A 20,690-nucleotide genomic window follows, 5' to 3' on the forward strand; every position below is an offset into this window, starting at 1 on the left:
CATTTCAGAGACCAGTTGTTAGTCTATAGGCATGTCATCATTATTGTTTACATAATTTTAAAATCTCCAGCCCTAATTATATTTCATCTGTTTCAGTCAAGGTGTCCATGGGTCAGTGGTTCAACCTTGGTGGAATTTCTGGTAGTTATATTATGTAGTGTTGGGCCGTCTGCTTCCATATAGGAGGCTGTGCGTTTCCATTATAATTACATTTACATTGTTTTCCTTGTTATTGAAGCATTCAGGGATGCCAACCCTGAATTGAAAGAAAGCAGAGTCATGCCTTGCTAAAAGCAATTCCTGAGCCCTGAAGGTGCAAGTTATGGGTGAGCGCAAGATGGGGCTTGGCTCCTTTTGACAGTGGGGGTCTGGGCATGCCTCCCTTATGAAAATCATTAGATTTAGCCTGAAACATGCAATTTCTGGACATACTTAACCAGATAATACGTTAGTCAAATAAACATATTTCAAAGGCTATTGAATAAAATTCTTTCAAACGTTCTAAATTTATAAGCATAATTATGTTTTTTATAGAGAAATCATAGCGTGGATTTTATAACTGAAAATTGAAGTTACTCCTCCTAAATCGGAGTGGTTGGCATCTCTGCATGTTACTGCAATTATTTCCCAATGAATGTAATCAATTATGACCAGCCCATCAAAGTGAACAGCTTGTCAGAAAAATACCATTTACTGTCTAGGGAATTAAAACATATTCAGTATCGCTTCAAACATCTTGGACTCTTGCAAGCTGAGAAGGAATAAACAAACATACCTGCAGGGCTTGAAGCCTTGCTCACTGTTGTTGTTTTCTCACCTGCTGCAGTTTCAGAAATGACATGTGTAAATGATTTATTCCTAAGTCACATAATTTCATCTGTCTACATGTTCTCAGGAAACCAATGCTTACGTGTTAAGTGATCATGACATTTAAAACAGTTGCCTCCTTCCTGATTATTTGTCTCAATTTGCCTCCCATTTAATTATTTGGATCAACAACATGGATTCATACAGTTTGCAAATCACTTCTTTTATTCTTACCTTAATGAACCAAAAGAAATACTCTGTCAAACCTTACATACATCTAGGATCTAAAGATCTGGGTGCCGTCACAACCTGCCAGATGTACTATGATATCAGACTGGTCCTCTACAGGATCTACCTGTTGTGTCAACCAGGCAAACCATGAGCTATACCTGTAGAACTGCATTCACTTTCACTCATCAAGGTTTCACATCTTTATAGGCAATATCTGTGGTCAATTAGTGTTTAATGCCACAATCAGCGCTAGTTCAGCCATATTTTGGTAGGCAACAAATAAACCAGTGTGGACAATCAAGTGACTGACATCATGAACACTGATTGACAGAACTGGGATACAATGTTGAGCACTAAATCCCATTAGGTTGCTGAAGGCCAGTTCTTATCCTGATCTACATGGGGATGGTATGCTCCTCGTTAAGTGTAACCTTTCTCCTATAAGGAAAACAGCATTAAGGTAAGGTTGTGTTTGGTAGCATCTTGGTACTTCTGGCACTACAATTTACAATCTATAATCTGGCATCTTGCGATTCATCCCAAATTACAAATAATAAGAGAAAGGGTTAACTGTTTCACAGCTGATGGTCTGGTTGGCAATAGTTGCCTTCAATCATGACCTGACGATAGTAGAGGCTGTGCAGTCAGATGCATAGTCCCATGGGTGGCTCAGTAACAGTTGCTACATTTGTGAGCAATGTGGGTTGCTTGGCAACAGTTGCAGCACACAGGTTGCTCAACATTGGTTAAGCTCACATTCTGAAGTCCACTTGTGCCTCCACATATGAGACCATTTCATCCAAGTAAGATCTCAATCAGGATTGATAAGCCAGGCCAATGGAACCATACAGCTCACAAACAACAGTGACAAAAAGGAGAGCATTTACCGGAGATTCAGAACTGTCTAACAAAACATCATGGGACAGGTGGAAAACACTGCCCTACAGTGGATGGTGGAACACACTATCCTACACAGGATGGGATCACATTGTCCCACTGTGGATGGTGGAACACACTGCCTTATAGTGAATGGTGGAACACACTGCCCTACAGTGGATGGTGGAACACACTGCCCTACAGAGGATGGTGGAACACACTGCCCTACAGTGGATGGGATCACTCTGCCCTACAGTGGATGATGGAACACACTGTCCTACAGAGGATGGGATCACACTGCCCAACAGTGGATGGTGGAAAACACTGCCCTACAGTAGATGGTGGAACACACTGCCCTATAGTGGATGGTGGAACACACTGCCCTACAGTGGATGGTGGAACACACTGCCCTACTGTGGATGGTGGAACACACTGCCCTACAGTGGATGGTGGAACACACTGCCCTACAGTGGATGGGATAACACTGCCCTATAGTGGATGGTGGAACACACTGCCCTACGGTGGATGGTGGAACACACTGCCCTTCTGTGGATGGTGGAACACACTGCCCTACAGTGGATGGTGGAACACACTGCCCTACAGTTGAGTGCTGGGTTGATGCAGGCACTTGTAGGCAGCCTGCTGTGGGAGAGACACGGTATGTTCACCACCACTGCAAGGAACCTTCCTGCTCCATGCACATATCAGATCACATGCAGCTCTGCTGTCTTACTGACTCCAAACCTCTTGCAGCTCACTGCAGCTGCAGCTAATTATACCTTAAATAACTTCATCATTTTCATATGACCCACTTGATGCTTCAATCAAGATTTGGATCTGGCAAAAATACAATTGTCCAGATATTACTTATTTCATCATCATAATTGTTGTGAAAGGAAGATTTCTTTACACATTTTTATAGAGTATGTGTTACATAAATGCATTCCTTATCTCAAAGGAGTGCATATTACAGACACAGGCAAAGTAAATGATGTCAATCAATTCAAACAACCACTGTACAAGTGCCAGTGAATGAAACAAGGGAGAGGGTAAGGAGGACTGGGCTGTGGAGAGTGGGAATTAGTGGAAATAGTATGTTTTATTAGTGATTAAGTGAATATTGTGTATCCACAGCAGATACGGTGACTCTTCATTTCTGCTTCTGTGGTGTTACCTCTCATATGTAGTTTGAGAAAAGGGTAGTACATTTTCAATAAGCAACCAGGCCAAACAGTCACCAGCAGCTCTGTCTGGAGAACAAGCCACACTTACCAACACTTACTTATCTTGCCCTTATCTGTACTCATACCGTATACTTTCTAGAAGTACTGAATGTACAAATATGGCAACATTCCCCGGTGAGTCACATGTGTAATCCTTGTTCTTTCATCATGGTGATAACCACACACTAATATCAAATTATTCCTGTTGAACACACTCAACACCACTATTCCACCAATGACATAAACTATCAGTTCAGTTACGTTGAAACTGGACAGACTCCAAAATATGGAAGGCTTCTTCAGAATGTCACTCCAACAAAAGAAACAAAGTTGGCAGCAGCCCTAAGCAATCAGTGCCTGGTAATGGTGGTAAGGGGTGAATATATTATAAGATGATACATGGAGCTTCTCACCTACTGCCTGATCTCTGACTGTTGTAAGCCAGGCCAGGCATGACAGCTATGTGATAGGTAGGTCTTGGCAGCCTGTCAACACATAACATGGCCACACATACTGGCTAGAATATCAGTCATCTCTGGTATGTTTGTGGCTGGTGTGTCATTAAGGACAGTAAATATGTTTCAAAAAAATTATTTTCATAACAGTTCTCTTGCCTTATGTTTTCTTTTATGCAATATTCCATTAAATTAAACTAGACTATTTAAAAAAATTATCTTCCCTGATAGAAAAGTAAGTTTTGATAGTTTGACTTGAATTAAACACCATGGAATAATGATAAAAGAGATTTAAGATACTGCAAATCAGCTTTTGAATGAAATACCTGTATTTTAAGCCAGATAGGTTATTTTTGGAAATTGCAATTTGTAATTGTTAAAAAATTTTTCACAAACACAAGTCATTACATATACGAATGCAAGTCATGCAGCACACAATCCTGTGCACTTAAAGAGGATTTTCCTTGAGTCCTGTATTTGAGGGTCTCTGGGACATACTCCCTAATTTTCAGGGGTCTTAGACTAGACTATGGGCGTCCCAGATACTTAAATATTATTAACAATACTGTGTTATAATATTGTTGCAATTCAGTCACTGTTATTGTATTGTGTATCATAATCATCACAGTAATTAAACTGTGAACGATATCATAACCTGACTAGCAGCAGACTCTGTGATAACTTCTTGTTACTTCATCAACATATCAAAAAAAGGTATTTGGACCTTTTCCCTGTGGATGCGCTAGTTTATCTTGTTGCATCCACTGTAAATTTTTATGCATATAAGACTTTGCATCCTGTAAATCCCTGACTTAAGAGAACCGATGAATCCGCTGGTAGATGACCACCCAATTCTCAAAACATCTGTAACCCTACGAACTTCTTATGCCCATCCTCAACACAGTGGCTATGATCAATGTTAAGAATTGTTTGGACTACAAACGTTTTGAGAATATGGGTCCTGGTCACTAAACTCTCAGATGACATTCCCAACTCCATGAGGAGCACACAATCCTGTCACTCAGCATTGTTCCCAAAAAACCCTGCCGTCAGTTATTACCAGTATAAAAACAAATCGATATTTCCACTATGTATGTCCCCAATCATAACTCAGTCACTCATGCCATTTGGAAATCAAATTCTAAAAGTTATGCTTGCCACTACCAGAAACATCAAAAATACTTTGCTCTTTGTTTAGTAATGACAGACTAATGAATCACAAACTCCTCACTATATACCTGGCTGACAGGCAAGCAGCAGGGATCGGCTAGCAGTACTCTATCTTAAGCCTGTAAAACAGATCAAAAGACTCCTTGGCTGACAAATACCTTAACCAACCTCTTTGAAGATGCTCAAGCTACTTTTTAACACACAAGCATGGAAAATCTGATGATACTTGTAGGTTATATAACCTCACATGAAATACAATCAATGACCTATATAAAGAATGCTTTAAAGTATGCTGAGACAATTATTGTATTAATCTAACAAATAAATCAGTATCCATCTGATCCGTCACTGACAATGACAAGTGTTTTGTTCTTTTCTCTGTAAGCAGTGTCAAGTACATCAGTCTGCAAATGCCCTTCTACAACATCTACATTCATTGTGCTTCTGTTATTCATTACATTCATACAGCTTTGCAAAATGTCACCAACATACACTGGATCATTGCTGCAAAAGAGTGTCATAAGTCATGCCCCAGTTGTTTATGTCTGAACATCAGAAGCATCCGATATTGCTGCAATTGTTTTGCAAGTGGGCTGCGTTTCTTTACATTTGAGATGCAATTCCTTCAAATTTGCCGTAATTCCTTCAGTTACTTATGGGGCCTGAATATGAATGTGACATAGGAACAGATTAGCAATATCATCCCAATTCCCAGTTCTCACAAGAACATTGACAGTGTTGCATAGGTATAGGCTTGTACTGCATCATTGTTTTACGACATTGCAGAATGTAACAATTTTCCTACAATAATACTACATCATCTACACACTGAAACAGTGGCAGTGAGGTGTTGATAACAGTTTGTATAATCTTCATAGTAGTGACTACTGAATACTATTTCATTACGTCTTGAAAAAGATTATCATTTACAACTTTACAACCGTAATTACAGTGTTCCCAGAAATTATTGAGAAAATTTTTGTTTTTTTTCTAATGATGCTAAGATTGGAAAAAAGGCTTTCACTATGCACTAAGCATACTAAATAAGGGAGACAACTCTTGAAGGCTTAGAAGGCAGCTCATTATGTCAAGAGTTATCTCCCTTGTCTGAGCAGACGGCTTCCTGTGTTGACATGGCAGAATTTACAGCAAGAGAGAAAAGAAAGCTCATTCTAGATGATTTTGAAAGGGGTGAGGCTGATGCTAAAGTGTTAGCTTGTAGACATGGTATTCCTCTGTCTACAGTATACAGAACTTTGAAGAATATTCAAACAGGAACCGGGATAGAGCACAAAGCAGGGGCAGGTCGGCCTAGGAAATTCAGTGTTGTGGATCGCCGAAGACTTGGGCAGATTGTGATTAGGGGCAAATTGAAAAGTGTTGAGAACATCAGAAATGAAATGATTAGCAGAGGAAGTCCTCAGGTATGCAATGAAACAGTTAGGCAGGAATTACAGAGACTTAATTGGGTGAAAAAACGTGGAATTCCCTCGCCGTTGATGAAAGATGCACAAAAGGAAAAACGTTTAAACTGGTGTCGGGCTCATGAAAATCAAGATTGGGATAATGTTTTCTTTTCGGATGAAAGTTCTGTTTGGCTTTTCCCTAATTGTGTGAAAATTTGGACCAAAGATACTGTCAAACCTATCTACCAGCGACCAAAACATAGCCCGAAGTTTCACATGTGGGTGGCATATCGGCTCGCGGAGTGACGCCATTGTGTGTTTTCACGGGAAACTTGACAAAAGAAAGATACGTTGACTTTCTAAATGGTCACCTTCTTCCGACAGCACAAACATTGTATGAAGATGATTGGATTTTCCAGCATGATAATGACCCAAAACACACTGCGCGCTACACAAAACAGTGGTTGTCGGGCGAAAATGTTCAAGTTTTAGACTGGCCCAGTTACAGCCCAGACCTAAACCCAATTGAGAATGTGTGGGGAGTCATGAAGGACAGAATAAACCAAAAGGGACTGAGAAATATTGAAGATATGAAGGCCGAGGTGGTCCAATATTGGGATACCCTGTCACACGATTACCTACAAACTTTGATGGGTAGTGTGCCTAGGCGTATTCAGGCATGCATTGCTGAGCGAGGAGGTCGAACAAAGTACTAAAACAAGACTGAGACTGTAAAAGGATGATGTTTTAACATGTTTATGTAAGTAAAACGCCAGAAGTTAATAAACGTAATGAGTTACATGACGCAACATGATTCTCAATAATTTCTGGGAATACTATATATGATCTGTAAGGGTACAACAAGCATGGTATGCTCAGTACTGTATATGATCTGTAAGGGTACAACAAGTATGGTATGCTCAGTACTGTATATGATCTGTAAGGGTACAACTAGCGTGGTATGCTCAGTAGTCATAGAAATACATAATGGATGTTACGATGGTTTCCAAAAATGTCCATAAACAAGCATGATGACATAAACACTGACTGTGGTCAAACATTATATTTACAGATGCAGCACATATGGTTTCAGAATATTTCAGAATAGAAAGTCAGAATATTTAAAAAAAGAAATTGTCCGTCATTATGATATGTCAGTATATGTATACCTATCAACCGGAATTATTTTTTCAGTATTGGTCAACATTACATTTATTACTTAGAAAATAATCTGGCTAATTATACTCTTTCAGCCAACTGTAGTTTTTCCTACATGTATCCATATACCATTGTATTATTATAAAACTTTTCTATACCTGTTTGCCTGTACATGAAAGATGGAAAATAAAACAAAAATAAATAAAAACTGACTGCATGCACCCACTCCTCAAAAAAGCTTATATCTGCCCCTGCATGTTATCATGTTTTTCTCCTTGAAGAAACATGAATACAAGATGTATCATACACAAATTGTCAGTATATCACTGTTGATTAACCATTTCAGCTATAAACATAAATAACCCGACCTGACAAATCATTACTAGCTTCCAGAGTCATGACATCACGACATACACTCTACCAAGTCACAGAGTCTGACAAATGGGTCCACGCAGTTTCCGCTGTCAAATACCATAGGCTAATGCAGCCCCTGTTATAATGGGTAAAAGTAAAGCAGACAAGCCATGAAGCCATGCAGAGCCTTCAACAGCAATTCAACAATAAACCATCCGTAATACACTGAAATGTGTATTGCTGTCAGTGTTAACATCATAACATTCATTAACATCACAAAAATATCGTCTTTGCGTTTGTGTGACTCTGTGAGCCAGTTCCCACTGATCCTACTTCTCCAGACACAGCAGCAGGGTCTACAACTGTATGACATTTCAACATAGAACATGACAGCTGGTGGTTTGTGTGCTTAGAATGGTCACTGCTTCACAACTCTGAGTGGACTCCATCAGTCCATGTAATGGTGTCCGGTTCTAGTGTGCAATTCTTTAAACATCCCACTGTCACAGTAGATACAATACAACATCCCACTGTCACAATAGGTACAATACAACGTATCACTGCCACAATAGATACAATACAACATCCCACTGCCACAGTGGATACAATACAACATCCCACTGCCACAGTAGATACAATACAACATCCCACTGCCACAGTACATACAACATATCACTGCCACAATAGATACAATACAACATCCCACTGCCACAGTAGATACAATACAACATCCCACTGCCACAATAGGTACAATACAACATCCTACTGCCACAGTAGATACAATACAACATCCCACTGCCACAACAGGCACAATACAAAATATCATTGCCACAATAGATACAACATCCCACTGCCACAATAGGTACAATACAACATATCACTGCCACAGTAGATACAATACAACATCCCACTGCCACAGTACATACAACATATCACTGCCACAGTAGATACAATACAACATCCCACTGCCACAATAGGTACAATACAACATATCACTGCCACAGTAGATACAATACAACATCCCACTGCCACAGTAGATACAATACAACATCCCACTGCCACAGTAGATACAATACAACATCCCACTGCCACAGTGGATACAATACAACATCCCACTGCCACAGTAGATACAATACAACATCCCACTGCCACAGTACATACAACATATCACTGCCACAATAGATACAATACAACATCCCACTGCCACAGTAGATACAATACAACATCCCACTGCCACAATAGGTACAATACAACATATCACTGCCACAGTAGATACAATACAACATCCCACTGCCACAATAGGTACAATACAACATATCACTGCCACAGTAGATACAATACAACATCCCACTGCCACAACAGGCAAAATACAAAATATCATTGCCACAATAGATACAACATCCCACTGCCACAATAGGTACAATACAACATATCACTGCCACAGTAGATACAATACAACATCCCACTGCCACAGTACATACAACATATCACTGCCACAGTAGATACAATACAACATCCCACTGCCACAATAGGTACAATACAACATATCACTGCCACAGTAGATACAATACAACATCCCACTGCCACAGTAGATACAATACAACGTATCACTGCCACAATAGATACAATACAACATCCCACTGCCACAGTGGATACAATACAACATCCCACTGCCACAGTAGATACAACACAACATCCCACTGCCACAGTACATACAACATATCACTGCCACAATAGATACAATACAACATCCCACTGCCACAGTAGATACAATACAACATCCCACTGCCACAATAGGTACAATACAACATCCTACTGCCACAGTAGATACAATACAACATCCCACTGCCACAACAGGCACAATACAAAATATCATTGCCACAATAGATACAACATCCCACTGCCACAATAGGTAAAATACAACATATCACTGCCACAGTAGATACAATACAACATCCCACTGCCACAGTACATACAACATATCACTGCCACAGTAGATACAATACAACATCCCACTGCCACAATAGGTACAATACAACATATCACTGCCACAGTAGATACAATACAACATCCCACTGCCACAGTAGATACAATACAACATCCCACTGCCACAGTAGATACAATACAACATCCCACTGCCACAGTGGATACAATACAACATCCCACTGCCACAGTAGATACAATACAACATCCCACTGCCACAGTACATACAACATATCACTGCCACAATAGATACAATACAACATCCCACTGCCACAGTAGATACAATACAACATCCCACTGCCACAATAGGTACAATACAACATATCACTGCCACAGTAGATACAATACAACATCCCACTGCCACAATAGGTACAATACAACATCCTACTGCCACAGTAGATACAATACAACATCCCACTGCCACAACAGGCAAAATACAAAATATCATTGCCACAATAGATACAACATCCCACTGCCACAATAGGTACAATACAACATATCACTGCCAGAGTAGATACAATACAACATCCCACTGCCACAGTACATACAACATATCACTGCCACAGTAGATACAATACAACATCCCACTGCCACAATAGGTACAATACAACATATCACTGCCACAGTAGATACAATACAACATCCCACTGCCACAGTAGATACAATACAACATCCCACTGCCACAATAGGTACAATCCAACATATCACTGCCACAGTAGATATAACACAACATTTATGACATATGGACCAGTAAAGTCGGAGGTTTCCTTATGGTTATAGAACATGATGTAAGGATATGCCAGCATGGCTTACACACAGGGGACTGACCATGTTTCCATCTGATATGTTAATTACAAATAAAGTAGGACTGCATTCTGTATGCACGTATACATTCATAAGAGCTGACTGTTTCACTGTTGCTCCTGGTTGTACAATCTGCCATTTTAATCATAAAGCCTGTGCCAGGTTTGTAATGAACTGGTACATCTAAATTCAATATTTATCAGCTGTAAATGTGCTACATTCTATATAATTCAACAAGAGTACATCATTTCCACCAGTTACCATCCGTAAGGTTTATGTCATATTTCAAATAATTAAGTTATCCATTGTACATGTGTCACAACACTAACATTCTATATCAATTATTGCCTGTACAGTCCATGTCATGATTAATATAATCAAGTTATCAATTGTACATGTGTCACATTCCATATCAATTATCACCTGTACAGTATATGTCATATTTCATATACTTCACCCATGAAGATCCGGGTTACAACTGATCTTCAGAAAACCATGCCCATCGTGAAGCAACTAACAGGATTGGGTGGTCAGGCTTGCCGACTTGGTTGACATAAGTTATCAGTTCCCACTCACTCACCCGTCTACCTAGGCTATCAACTGTACACACGTCATATTCCAGATCAGTTATCACCTGTACACATGTGTCATATTCCACATCAGTTATCACCTGTACGTATGTGTCATATTCCAAATCAGTTATCACCTGTACACGTGTCACATTCCATATAAGTTATCACCTGTACACATGTGTCATGTTCCATATAAGTAATCACCTGTACACATGCGTCATATTCTACATAAGCACTGCTTAGTTATCACATATATGGTATATGTCAGCAGAAGTATGCATTTGGGACGTAGCACGTCACTGAAATTAGAGGCTGTTTTCACCACTTTCTACTGTGTTTGCCATATGTATAGACCATTCGCACCAAACCGTGATGGCGGGGTACCTACACAACACGGGAGGGGAGTGGGAGTAGCTTAAGGGAGGAAACACTGTCTACATCAGAATTTTCAGATTAAGATCAAACAACCGAGGATTGCAAGACAACGTTTACGGATGAACTTCGCTACTGCAGTAAACATCATTGTATGGGCAGATATGGTAAATGTGCATGCGGTATACTTGTAGGTCGGACATGGTGACTCGAGCTGTCTAGTCTGACTCACACCAAGCAGCACTGGAAAGTTGCTCAGATGAATGTGTTGCTTGAAAAGTCTCTGATGTCACGCAAACATACGCTGACAATTAGTACAGCTAGAAGATTAGCATGTGCTCTTATATAGCTATCTACCGGACGATCAATAATAACCATAGTCTCAAAAATTCCACGAATTCCAGTACTCACGAAAGATGTTTCACCGTTTTCAGTCAGTCGCCACTTCCTTCCCTCCTTGCAACGGAGAGCTCAAAACCTCGCTGAAATTGGGTTGCGTTTTGGCGCTGAGCTCTCATATATTTCCATATCCTCCGCGGTATCAAAAGGAGATTGCGCCTTGCGTGCTGTGGCAGCTTGAAAACCCTGAACATTATTTAAACGTTATTCTGAATAATCAGTGTTTACAGTACAATCTGCCTTGGGGTATCCACAAGACGGCTAAAAATTAAAGCGTACCGAGAAGCCAACTAGGGAATCTTGTACATAGCCATGTCATCGACAAAGCGACGGAACAACTATAAGCATCGTGTAATCATAACTATAAGCCTTGATAACACGATGCCATTTAGAAGGTGGTCAAATGGAACACATGGAGTAATTGCCCTTAACCCTGAATCAGGATGTGTAGGCCCTATATTTTAATATGGAATAGTAACTCAATTACCTGAGATGAAAAAGCTGTGGGACCTGCAGAAAACTAAGGTTCTAGGTCCCAGTGGTTGTCTGTAGGCTTCGGTCTAAGAACTAAAGAACTAATGTTAAAATTTCATATATCTCTCTCTCTCTCTCTCTCTCTCTCTCTCTCTCTCTCTCTCTCTCTCTCTCTCTCTCTCTCTCTCTCTCTCTCTCTCTCTCTCTCTCTCTCTCTCTCTCTCTCTCTCTCTCTCTCTCTCTCTCTCACACACACGTTTGACTTGTGTCCCTGTAGGTTTACGTCTTTTTTCCATTCTTCTGAAAAACTAGATGTATTCGTTTTAGTGTCGGTCACGTGTTCTATGCCTAACCATTTCCCTTTAACCACTGTCACCCGTAACTATGTGATCAAAGTGCACGTCCTTACATTTTCCATTCGTTGGTTTCACATTAACGTCAGACTCGCTGTGCGCATGCGCAGAGCGAGTAAACATATTTACTGGTCAGGTTCCGGTTTGGTCGTATGCTTACCGATAGTGTAAATACACTCAAAACAAAATGATTAAATAATAACTATTTACGAGTGACAACTCTTCATGGCTGACTAAATATATCGATTTACATATGCTTTTAAGGTATTGATGTCGTATTTTGGTTGCAGCTGCATCAGAAATGTGTGTTTTGATAGTAGTGAGAAGGGGATGTGCGGGAAGAACGGTGGTGGTAAGATGTGTATATACAAGAACTTATTGACATATATCAAGCTATTATTTCACTACTCACGGTCTTTTGTACATATCGGTATAAAAATAAGTTGTAATAGACATTAAACTATGTATTTTGTTTGATTTTTCGTTTTCTTTAGAGCGTGTTTACACTAACGGTAATCGTACGACCAAAACGGAATTTGACCAGTAGATATTTTTTACACGCTCTGCGCATGCGCACAGCGACTGAAATTAATGTGAAACCAACGAATTTTGAGAGTACACCACATGTGGCATTATTTCCAAACAAGGCTAGTTCTTTTCAATAAATAGGGTTAACAAGGAATAGTAGACCCGTGTAGATTCAAGGTAAGGATTTAGGTCCACAGAAGTCTATGCATGTTCAAAGATGCGACTTAAAGGAGTAGGTGCAGGCTCGGTGACATGGTAGAAGTGGGTCGGTTCTCAGTCCAGAGGCCCGTCCACCTATTAACAGAACCTGACATATAGATGGAATACTGCGGAGTTCTTCGTTACACACAAGCAAACAATACTACATGTCACGTATTTTTAAAAGCTGAAATAAACATATACCGGTACATTTGTATTCCCGCCTAAATTTAGAAATATGGTCATTTATGATGAATATTAAGGATAGTTAATTAAAACCAGTTTGTCTTTCGTGATCGTTAAGAAAGTAAGATTATCTAGTCCTCAGTCTTCGTTCTCCACGAACTCCTGCTGGGGTGACAATCGAACGATCAGTCTCAACCGCTGATCAAAATACACTTAATTACAACATATCACCAACGACTTTAACTGGCACTAATGGTTCGTGAGTTCCCTTCAGATGTCATTAAACTATCGCTGTTATGTTGTACAGATGGGAAGATTTTGTTACGTGTGACACAGTGTTAACCTGGGGATTCTGTTGAATGAATACTACCGTACAGTATGTTTATCACTAGAGCCGGCTTCGTTAGTCGGGTGCATGTGATCAGGCTGGGAAACTGGAGGGTATGTTTGAAGCTGACAACCAGTATGACATTTAGTCGGACATGTGTTATGTCCACCACATGACTCCATGTAGAATGGACATTAGGCTGTTAGTCCGAATCAACGGGACAGTGGTTAATCCGTCCCAAATGCTAAGTCTGGGATAACCGGATAATGCTCATAAACTACCAATGACCTGGTTGAAAATGCATAGCAGCTTACCTGGATGACACCGCATGGTTCAGTACCCGGTTTGCCAAATCCCTGTCACTACGTACAGATACAGACGATAATTTATGGCTAGGGGTGGGGTGAATGGCACCAACCTCCAAACTCATGCATGTCGTACAAAATCAAAGACACCCCTCAATACTTTTGTACAAATCTGATGCCCCAAGAACAAAATAGGTGAAAATTGAACTCCAAATTTATTTTCATCAACAATAATACTCAAACTGTCATGAAACTCTTCTGTGGTCGAACTAGTCATCGCCAGAACGACAGCACTTATTCACACTCTGTGTAAATGTCAGCATGTTTTGTCTAGTAGCCCGGGACAATGATTTGTTCTTTACATGATTCTCTAGCAGCCCGGGATAATGATTCACTGTTTAGCATAATTTCTCTAGCAGCCCGGAATAATGATTTACCCTTTAAATGGTTTCTCTAGCAGCCCGGGATAATGATTCACTCTTTACATCGTTTCTCTAGCAGCCCGTGATGATGAGTCACCCTTTAGTATGGTTTCTTTAGCAGCCCAGGATAATGATTCACTCTTTACACAGTTTCTCTAGCAGCCCGGGATAATGATTTACTCTTACATGGCTTCTCTAGCAGCCCGAAATAATGATTTACTATTTAGCATGGTTTCTCTAGCAGCCCAGAACAATGATTTACTCTTTACATGGTTTCTCTAGCAGCCCAGAATAATGATTTACTCTTTACATGGCAGTGGATTGCTGGTGATTTCAAAGCCACGTGTTCCGATGCTTGGAACAGATGACTGCCTGGTTGGTTTCTTTGGTGATCTGAAATAGCATTATTTCGAAATGTTAGCAACAAATTGTGAAAATACACAATATATTAGCGTAATCTTAAACACACGACTTGTCCATTAGTACCATATTACACACCAGTCAAAGGGATGATCTAGAGTAACATCAAGTCTCGGAAAGGAAAGTATTTTACAGAAGAAAACAACTGTTCGAAAATTAAAATAATAAAATGTAACAGGAAGGAATCGATAAATTTCCTGCTTCATGGAACTGTGGTGATTCAGACTTGCCACATATTCTATACTTATGGGCTGTATTGGATATAGGGTCTGTATGACAGCTAAGACTAGAGATTACATGATGTGAGATCATTACCTTCTTGCTAATCCCAACGCTTTATTTAGCACCTTGATCCGTCGCTGGTTCAGTAACGAGAGTGGCGTCGATTTCTGAAACACAACATGAGTTACGATCAACAAGCGAAAGCAGGCGACCACGCGTAACCTTGGTATTGAGCTCCAAGTCCATGTCTTCACGGCGTGTAATGTCAACAATAAACCATATACTTCACCCTGAATAGAGTGTCACCAGTGATATTAATGCTACGCCCGTGACGAAATTGTTCTTTTTATGAGCTGTAGGATGACAATGGGGACATGATAACTTTGATACCTGTGTGACTTTCATCCTCTTACAGCAAGTAACGTCCCTCACCGCCTCTCCGCCACGCTTACCCGCGAAGGAGGCGTCGAGTGTGCTCGTGCTACGTCCGTGGTTACGGTTAGACCCAGTTCCTGTAGGTTACAAAATCGATAGGTCTGACATTTAATCCCAGAAATAAAGTTGTCTTATTTAAAATGTACATACACACAGAAAAAATGTGATCCAATGGGAGCTCAGAACATTTCTTAATTCCAGCCTCGAGGAGAGGTAATCTAGTGAGTGAATGAGTTTAGTTTTACGCCGCTTTTCTAGCAATATTCCAGCAATATCACACCGGGTGACACCAGAAAATGGGCTTCACATATTGTACCCATGTGGGGAATCGAACCTCGAATGGGCCAACACATTATGTTTGTCTCCTAAACCGTTTGGGTGTTCTTGATATAGACGAACTAATAAGAAAAAATGGTGGTAACTGACTGCCACTGTGTGTATGTAGTTGTAGGAACCTTTGTGTTATACGTACGTGTCCTCGAATAGAGAGTAAAAAACAAGGTATATACTTGTATCTGGAACTGTGTGATGACCGTGTCTTCTGTCTGCTTGAGACTGCCGTGACGTCGGGGCAGCTTTCTCTTCCCACCACAGCGAGTTAGGGGTGTAGCTTGGCAGGTCGGGCACGGGGCAGTAGTCGAGGTAGCCATAGTGATTAGTGAAGCAGCGTTTCGGACATGGAGTCAACGCACACTGGGGCAGCGCGTGACGTAATGGTGGTTCATTTAGTAGAGGAAGATTATTCCGTGACGGCGGTGTCCTTGAGAACAAAGGGAACCCTGCCTGAAGGAGCGGTATTTCCGTGGGGAGACTTGTGGATCGGGAGGGTAGCGTATGAGGGTATTGTTTCGGGTTGGGTCGGGTCGACAGATCTTCTGGGAATGGTTCGAAATTGTACTGGGAAGTTGCCGCTTTCAGATGGGATGGGAACCGAAGGTCGGGAGGCGACATACTTTGGTGGAAAGTATTACGAAACTGGAGTACCCATGGAATGCTCGACTCAGTGTTGGAATATTGGGTATGTTGAGGTCTATAAGGTGCAACACAGGTTGGTAGGTTGGTTCTTTCATATTGCGACAGAGGGCCTTGGTTGTTGAAACGTATTTTACTTGAAGCAGGTGACATGCCGATGGTTTCATAGGTCGCAAGATTGTTCGCTGTGAGATCATGCTTTATAGGGTATACAGATGGACAGCGTGCGCGTGGTTGATGTGATGATACGGGATGTTTGGACGTTGACAGAGGCGACTGGCTGTTGGAACAGTTGGTCAACGAGTAACTTCGATAGTGCCGTGATGACTTGCTGCCGATTGGTTGTTCTCTCATTAAGAGGGACTGGCTGCACAGTTCAGCTGTGTTATTTGGTACAATTTGGGATTGTTTTACATGACTTGATATGTCACGGTCGCGTTGTATGATGTGAAATGCATCCTTTGCATCCACTGTGCGTGAGTATGCCCGGTCTGCGACAGGGCCACGCCAAAATGTTGCTTCTCTTTGGGGAAACTTAGCAAGCTGATTGTCGTCATATCGTGGAGGTTGTACAGGATACCAGCTGGGTTGATGGAGACCGTGTTTCCTTATCTCTAGAGATCCTTGGTTGTATCTACCCCTATCCGCGTGGGATACTGATCCTTGGTTGTATCTGCCCCTATCGGGGTGAGATGCAGATACATGGTTATATCTATCCCTGTCGAGGAGAGATGCAGATCCTTGGTTATATCTGTCCCTATCGGCCGGGTAAGATGCAGATACATGGTTATATCTATCCCTATCGAGGAGAGATGCAGATCCTTGGTTATATCTGTCCCTATCGGCCGGGTAAGATGCAGATACATGGTTATATCTGTCCCTGTCGAGGAGAGATGCACATCCTTGGTTATATCTATCCCTATCGAGGAGAGATGCACATCCTTGGTTATATCTATCCCTATCGAGGAGAGATGCACATCCTTGGTTATATCTATCCCTATCGAGGAGAGATGCACATCCTTGGTTGTATCTGTCCCAATCGGCCGGGTAAGATGCAGATCCTTGGTTATATCTGTCCCTGACGACGTGAGATGCAGATCCTTGGTTATATCTGTCCCACTCGGAGTGAGATGAAGATCCTTCTTTGTATCTGTATCTTTGTATCTTCGTTGTATCCCTATAGGGATGAGATGCAGATCCTTGGTTATGCAGGTCCTTGGGATGGTGAAATGCAACTCGTGGATTGTATCGGTCATTGTCGATTGGGGGCACATAACCTGACTGCCATCGCAAATCTGTGCCTTGGCGCAGCTCAGCTTGTTGGTGACCCGTGATTTCTTTGGACTGAGGAGGTCTGGTGCTCAGAGCTAGAGCCGACATAACGGAGAAATTAGCATGATCATTAGGCAATCGTCTTCTCATTGATATGAAACGGTTCATAACAAATTTCTCAAAACTTAAATTTCTCAATAAAATATATTAAAGACGAGTGCAGAGATTTTCTTCATTTCGTGAAACGACTGTAATCTAAAGATGTCTATTATAGAGTAGGCTGTACTATTCAGAATACAAAATACAGTCAAGTCTCATTATTCCGACTTCCTTTAATCCGAGAACCGGCTTTATCCGACTCTTTTGTCGAGAACAAATTGAATGAACGCTGTTTACTCTCGTTCACCCGGAAGTCCCATGTTCCGACTCCAACACACACAATCAACAGCTAACAGTTGTACTGAGGAGCGTGACCTAGGTCCATTCTTCAGACTCCTAACTAAACCCATTGACGCCAGTAACGAAATCTGTCGTAGCTATGATGCAAGCGATATGAATTAAACGGATTGTTAGTGGTTCTCCACGTTTCCTTGATATGGTGTAATGCACGTTACAAATATAATTAATTTCATACTTCACTGCAGAACTGAAAAATTCTGTAGACTATAATTAAAATCTCCTACTTACATGCATGCATCCTTGTAAAATCTTCAACTAAACTGATTGATACTAGTATCCACTAGATGATTAGTTTGTAACCATAGACATAACAACGTCATTGTAGTATGACGTCATGGGACCCATTGTGTACAATCTATGTTCTATGACGTCATATCTTACGCTCGAGTAACTGCATGTACATGTGGCTTTCTCTTTGTTTTTCATGGATTGGTTGTGTTCTTTTTTAACAATCTAAACGTGTAGATGTCCACGCTTGTGACGAAAATCAAAAGTCTACCTACTTCAGATGTTAGTTCTCTGTCAAATTTTTGTATTTTCATTCGACATATCAAACAAGGTTAATACAAGTTATTTTCGTTCTTTCCCTGTTGCATGCTTTTGTGCCTTTTTCGTACCTTTAACTGTGTTTCATGCGATGATGAAAAAGACAACACCAACATTTTAAAACAGTACTGGTATAGAAAAATAGTATTTTCATATTACTATACGTTAGAATTTTCTGAGAAATAATAGTCGACACAATCAGCCTACGTGGCAGTGGGGTAGCCTGGTGTTCGCTTGTCACACCGAAGGCCCGGGCCCGGGACCGACTCTTTACATGTGTGCAATGTGCGGAGTCGTGACATTGCCGGAATATTGCTAAAAGCGGCGTAAAACTGAACTTACACATCCGTACTTCACGTCACCATCATTATCTTCATCATGTTGAAAAACAAACACTATTGTGTCAGGAAATTCCATACAACTTTTTCATACAGGAAATAACATGTTTAAGATTAAGACAGAAGTATAAATATGTTACAAATCCGTATTATGGAGATCTGAGAACGATGATGATCTGGAGATTTTACGGGCACTTCTCTGATTTGATACTTCTTCGTTTGTGGTGGAAAGAGTGGTAAATAGGTTTGCATGGTTATTTTTGTATGAACTTTGAGTTTGGAAATTAGCCCAGGTTCGTTCTTCATTTTCTGTTGGAATCTAGGCATGCCACACACTCTAGACGGCATTGGGTATACCAGTTTCAAGGTCAGTATGGCAGACTGTCTATGCGACCTGGAAGGTCAGTTTTGATAAGAATTCTACCATGACATCAGTAAATACTGGATTGTGATTGGATAATCAAAGTCATTCGGAGGTATGTAATCACGTTATATACCTCTGATTTTCCAACACATCATGTATTTGTTTAAAATCTGAATAATGCGGTTATGGTAGAATGGAGACAAACATAATGTGTTGGAAAATCAGAGGTATATAACGAAATTATAATAGCTCTAAATTTTGTATTTGAAACCTCACAATACGCTACGCGACTTTAATGAGTCTTTGGCACATGATCTTATCGTACTGGGGTACTTTTTGTAAGTAACACCGGATAGCCTCAACCGCCAATCAAATTCATTGTTCCTTTTCCATGGGACTTCCGGTCAATGGCGCCGAGTTCAATCTTGTAAACATGCACGGACACATCGGACGATATCTTTACAACAACACATGCATATAACTACCAAATATCTGCATGCTCCATAACTAAATAAAACATACATGCATGTCTGTTGTCAGTTTGCGTGTTAGTTGATAAGGATTTGCCTTCAGGGGATCGTGGTAATTGATTTGTATTGTTTTCAGTCCAGTGTTGACAGCTAAGCTATGGCAATCGCATGATAGCACTCGTACATAATTTCATAAGTTAATTTGAAAGTAACAATGAAATAAATATTTATAGTTTCATACACATGGTGCTTAAATTTTAACAATTACTATATTGGGAGTAGCAGGGGTATTTTAGCTTGATTGTCTTTAAATCATTCCGTGGACTTGTGGCAAGGCAGGTGCTGACATGCCCGACCAATTGCTGCTGAGCGGCGGTTTTTAGAACTATCTGACAGGATCGCGCTGTAAATACTAGGATACTGCCACTGACGATACTTGATAAAGCAGAATGATCTGTAAATTGAACATGCTGGTGTAGAACAGGACATACATGAAATCTGAGAGTGGAGTACTGTGAAATGTGAAGACGGCTCTGTATATTTGGTTGTTGAGGAACCCAAGCGACCAGGTATGTGACAGGCGTTCTT

The 20,690-nt window shown here is 40.7% G+C and overlaps 2 protein-coding genes and 1 pseudogene across 9 annotated transcripts in view; 1 reads left to right on the forward strand and 2 right to left on the reverse strand.

The window, feature by feature from the left end:
• Window positions 1-12,062, reverse strand: part of LOC137293534 (coiled-coil domain-containing protein 9-like) — a 42,941-nt gene extending 30,879 nt beyond the window's left edge. For 4 of the 6 annotated variants that reach the window (XM_067824147.1, XM_067824141.1, XM_067824140.1 and 1 more), the window contains exon 1: window positions 11,823-11,895. The gene's annotated coding sequence lies outside the window, so the exon portion shown is untranslated. Of the gene's footprint in view, window positions 1-11,822 lie in introns of all 6 variants that reach the window. The other 2 variants (XM_067824143.1, XM_067824142.1) reach the window with 2 other exon arrangements.
• Window positions 12,063-14,937: 2,875 nt separating this feature from the next.
• LOC137295277 (uncharacterized) lies at window positions 14,938-18,033 on the reverse strand (annotated as a pseudogene).
• Window positions 18,034-20,049: 2,016 nt separating this feature from the next.
• LOC137293533 (centrosomal protein of 128 kDa-like) overlaps window positions 20,050-20,690 on the forward strand; it is a 68,061-nt gene continuing 67,420 nt past the window's right edge. For 2 of the 3 annotated variants that reach the window (XM_067824137.1, XM_067824136.1), the window contains exon 1: window positions 20,050-20,671. The gene's annotated coding sequence lies outside the window, so the exon portion shown is untranslated. The remainder of the gene's footprint in view (window positions 20,672-20,690) is intronic. The other variant, XM_067824138.1, reaches the window with a different exon arrangement.

Source organism: Haliotis asinina, chromosome 8 (assembly GCF_037392515.1).
Source record: "Haliotis asinina isolate JCU_RB_2024 chromosome 8, JCU_Hal_asi_v2, whole genome shotgun sequence".
NCBI lineage: Eukaryota > Metazoa > Mollusca > Gastropoda > Lepetellida > Haliotidae > Haliotis > Haliotis asinina.